This window comes from Stylophora pistillata, chromosome 2 (genome assembly GCF_964205215.1).
Source record: "Stylophora pistillata chromosome 2, jaStyPist1.2, whole genome shotgun sequence".
In the NCBI taxonomy this organism is placed as follows: Eukaryota; Metazoa; Cnidaria; class Anthozoa; order Scleractinia; family Pocilloporidae; genus Stylophora; species Stylophora pistillata.
Window position 1 is genome coordinate 18,330,228 of NC_142520.1, and position 5,086 is coordinate 18,335,313.

Below are 5,086 nucleotides of genomic sequence, written 5' to 3' on the forward strand. Positions count from 1 at the left end.
ATGTTGCAGAAATCAGAGGAGGACCTGAAACAATACTTGCAGAAGACAGATTTTCGTCATGTAAGGTATGTATCAGGTAAGGGGGTGCGGACTGGGATACTTGGCTTCAAGAGTAAAAGAACATTTTAGTGATGAAGCTAACAGGTATAACAAGTTAACAGTTAGGCTTATTGGCATTCCAGCCATTTCATTGGCTCGATATTACTATCGTTTTGTTGACACATAAGAAATGAGGATGAAACAGAGGGACAAACAATCCAATGACTGGCTCTTAGCAGGATGGGTTAACCTTCTGAGGAATGCAGGGGGGGGGGGGAGTTTATAGAATAGAGACCAATTCTGCTCAAGTTGCAGAACTGAAAGAAATGTGTAGTATGTATTTTAAATTGATGTCTTTGTTTTTTTCATCCAGTGTTAATGTCACAACATGGACAGTTGGACATGCTATTCCCTATCATGCAAATTTGCTGTTTACGAGGTATAGGGTGGGTTATGGCATTGTCTCTTTGCAGGCTAAAGAGGCCAAACATTCTGGAGTGAAGGAAGATTTAACCTTAACTAACCGGTCAAATGTAAGCACTGCCACAGGTAAATGGTGGCAAGTAATGTGAAGTAATTATTTTTGCTGATTTTACCTCCCAGAACATCAACCAATGCCCTCTTCTTATACCTCACACTAACAATAACAATAATAACATTTATTATTTGTATTGCGCTTTTTCTATAAAATATTCAAAAGCTCATCACAGCAGTAATTAATAACTAAAATTATACAATTCTTTGTATAAAATCATATATTATATATATTTATTTACACTCAATTAATGAAAGATAATTACAAATAAAAATATAGATATACTAAGATAGCTGAAATGACTCTTTAAATAACACTACCTATCACGTTCTCCACCACACTGTTACCAATCAAATGTTTGCAAATGTGGTGGGAATAAAGAAAATTACTTTCTCAGTTGTCAAGTTTGTTTGTCTAGTATTGACCATGTGACTTGTTCAAGCAACAGAGACCTGACAGAATCAGTGTTGTGTGCACTAAAACCCATTGTCTATAAACAGTGCAACACTTGCTTTCCTGATAACTTATCACTGTTGTCTCATCTGAAGTTCTGCAATACCACTGAGGTAAAAGTGTAGCTATCAATCCAACTTTGATGACAGTACCTGGTTTAAAGGAAGCTTTACATAGTAGAGGATTAAGCACTGCAGCTAATAAGGAAATTGAAGGTGCATCGACTGGAGAAGAGTAGTTGATTTATTTTTTAATCAACAGTTTCAATCTCCTAAAATATTTCATTTGAATTTTATTTTTCTTGGTCAATTTGGTGCACAATAAGGCATCCTTGCTATTAGAATGATAACTAAGCCCTCAACAAATTCTGTGTACCTGTAATGTAAGTAATATGCCTACTTTATAAGATAAATGTTTTAAAACTGTTGCAAAGCTGTTTAAAGTAGCTATGTTTGCTAGACTGGTTAAACCTGTCGGAACACAAAAGTACTTTTGTCACTGATATTAGTTGGTGTGCACTGATATATTACATAGAAAACTTTATAAACCCATTTTTTTTTACTGACTTGCATTTTAGAGGCAGCTAGGATTTCTGCTCTAATGTTTTATGGAATTTTGTACATAAAGGTTTGACCAATAAACCCTTTACATGCTAACAACAGTATAAATATTCTCCATACTGTTCTCAATACATTTTCAAAGGTGCTGACAAGGAGAATTTGTTTAACAATCAAAAGCTTCCCTAGTTAGTAATTATTTCCTTCATTCTTGTGACTTTATGTTTAATTTGGGGTTCATATTGTAAAAAGAAATTAGATGCTGGTCACTGTTAGGGGTCAAAGGAATAATAACTAATGACTCAGTATTTTGCTTATAATGTTCACACAATGCATTTGTTTTAGTAAGAGATCTGTCTTAAATAAAAGGTACAAAAGGTTGCAGCTTAATGGCTTTAAGAGCAGGATGATGTATAGATAGATAAATGAAATTTGTATTTAATAGGAGTAATTCTCTATACTGATAGGATAATTTCATAAATGAATAAGACATCATAGTCAGTCAAGTAATAAACATGCTTTTAGCTGTTATGTTTAGGTAAATCCATACTTCTATCTATTTACTCCAGTGTATTTCTGTCTACAAGATATAAAGATGAAATTGTAGAATATATGCTTGTACTAAAAACGTATTTTCTTTAGAACTTTGTTTCAGATTACGTTCAGGGTTGTCATTCTTTAGCTATATGAAGTTTCGTGACAAGGGCTAACAAAACATTAGCAAGTTATGCTGTCACCTAAATAACTGCTAAGTCAGATCGTGTTCAAATTCAATAGCATTTGTAAATTTGAGTCCTTTGCAAATCCTTCTCGATCATAGCGCTGCACGTAAAATGTGGTTGTTATCATTTGTTGTTTTACTGAGTAAATCGTTTAAAGCGGCGTAGTTTGCGTGACAACAACAATTAACTTGCCGCTGTAACTTTCAAGCAAACGACGATCCTCAGGAATATTCTCGAAGTGCCGCTTCTTGAGAAAATTCTCTCCCTTAATTCTCGCTGGAGACCAAATTTTCTCTGCCGTGTTGAGCCTTCAGTTTGGCAATTGAGCGTGATTTTCTTACCATTTTTGGTTGTTTCCGCGGTTCCCCCGTAGCCTTGTACTAAAAACCCAGATATGCTTAAAGACTTGACGTGGCATAAATACAATGATTGGGGTCATAAGATCGGTCATTCTAGTGCGAGTGAGCTTCGCATCAATAGAGAGCCCGATTTCCTTAACAAAGCCATTCACTAGGGGACCCGGAGGCTCCAGCTTGTTGCCTGTGAGTTCCTCTAACACGGGATCAAGGTCTCTCATCCCGTAGTTGGGGTTATTTTCTGCAAAACGAACCCTCCTTAACCATTGTTTCTCCGCAGAAAATTTCATCTCTACTGAGTTGGTATTTCAAAACCGGTCTTCTCTCTCTCCGTTTCATCCTCCATGTCGAAGTGCGTTAAACATAGTTTGTTTGATGTGCTCGCGCTGTCATTATTTGCCGCCATTTTTTGAATAGGCCGTTACTTTTCGTGCCAACTGCTGCTGACGATTTCTGCGCCAGCGCGCATCAGAGTTGCGGAAGGAAAACCCTAAGCAACCGACCTTCATTTGCCTTGGTGTTAGGAATTCATCTGCAATGACTGATCTGCAGCTCCATATTCATGATTTCTAAAGCCCATATCTTGAGCCACCTGTGCCGGATCTGCTTAAAATGCAGTGTGTTCTCCTACTTTAAATCTCACCTCTAGGAAGGTCTTCTGCTTAGCACTAAAACGGGAAGCCTTTCAGGAGGATCGCAATGCCCAGCTTCAGCTCTGCGGTAACGCCTCAACACTTTACTCTGCAATCTCAGAACGAGCAGTATACGGCTGTGCACTAGATCCTTCCTGATGTTTTTCAATGGAAAGCATCTTTGCCTTGTCGAGAATTGAAGCGAGTGCCTTTCCTCTATAAATATGCACTTGCCATACTGTGTACACTGCTATACCGTGTAGTGGCGCTGAAAAGTACTCACGGATCCTTCAACTTAAAAAGAAAAAAAGATCGGCGTGTTTGCTGTCAATGGATGCAACTTCTCCTCTCCTTAAACGATATTTTTTTCTTTTCTTAAAGAGAGGACTGCTTTTTGTCAAACAGAAGGATGTCTTCAGTTAGAATTCTTCCGAAGAAAAGCAACTGTCGGGAAAGACTGGATCCGTCACTGAACCCATCAGTTTGAACAAAAAAGAGAGGATGAAAAGATGGCTATAAAAGATGAGCATAAATAACACGCGTGAGAAATTAACATTTGGGAAAAGCGAGCAAGGTCTATAAGGAAAGAATGCCAGTGTTTGTGGTAGAGACGCGTGCTATTGCAATTGTGGCCCAGGACTTGTGGGTCCGCATCTCATGCAAACCGAGAGCAGCAGAGGGGCATTTCACGGCAGTAACTTGTGAAGCGAATAATAATTTAATAATTTTTAATAATTTATTATTTATATTGCGCAAATTAACATGTGGATATGATCAAATGCGCATCACAACACTTTTCGGGGGACTTTGGCCGGACTGCATCAGCAGTTTACAAACAATCGAAGGAAACTTATTTCAATATCCCCCCTTCACCCCAACTCCCAATAAACAGGCCAGACCACATCACAGTAATCTCGTGGGTGGGTTCTTTAACGTCCCCTGACTAACCAAATTAACTAATTATTAGATGCAGGAGACGGAATTAATAGATGCAGGAGCGAAGCGAATGCACAATCCATGTTTGGCGCTAATGCATGATATGTACAAATTCATTAACAATACTCAAATTCAAGTGTAGACATGGCAAGGATATTGATTTTATGGATCGTTACCAGTTTCAAATTGTATCCGCACTGTACACGACGATTTTGCATTTTGGCCTGTTTTCTTTGGAAAATAACCGCTAACATTTTAAATATCAGGTAACCTGAGCAACAGAAACGACGAGAGTTGAAGTAAATTAGCTTTCTATCCAGTGTAGAAACGATATTTTGCCCCACAACGGCCTGATGTCTTTTCAACGCCGCCTTGTTGATTTTTCACCTCCAATTGCGTGACTAGGAATGGCTTATTTTGACCTCTGTCTTACTTTTGTTTGGGGTCCTAACGTTTCGTAGTCTTGAGTAGCCCAAAATTCTATTGGATTTTTGTGAATAAGAAGCCTTCTTCTTCGATGGATTAACTAGGTATAGCTCCATGCCATATACCAAGGTGCGATTTTACCCTCTCAACTTTCCCATTTCTTTGTTCCCCTAAATAAGTGGAATCATGAAAATAACAAACTTTCCCAAAAACTTAGTTCGCGACAGAATTAGACAAATAACACTTCAGACTGTTCGTATATACGTTTTCTTTCTATTGAGAAAATCGTTGGTCACATTTACCCTATTTTACAATTTTTTTTTATCCTCAAGCGACCTTCAAATAATGAGTTGTCTGGACCTAGTAAAGCTGACATGGGAGCCCCAAACCCATTTTACCGCCGTTGGTGTAAAATTAAAAATACAATGGA

At 38.0% G+C, this 5,086-nt stretch overlaps 1 pseudogene; it reads right to left on the reverse strand.

The window, feature by feature from the left end:
- Positions 1–2,337: 2,337 nt before the first annotated feature.
- Positions 2,338–3,008, reverse strand: LOC148737530 (uncharacterized; annotated as a pseudogene).
- Between the last annotated feature and the right edge of the window lie 2,078 nt (positions 3,009–5,086).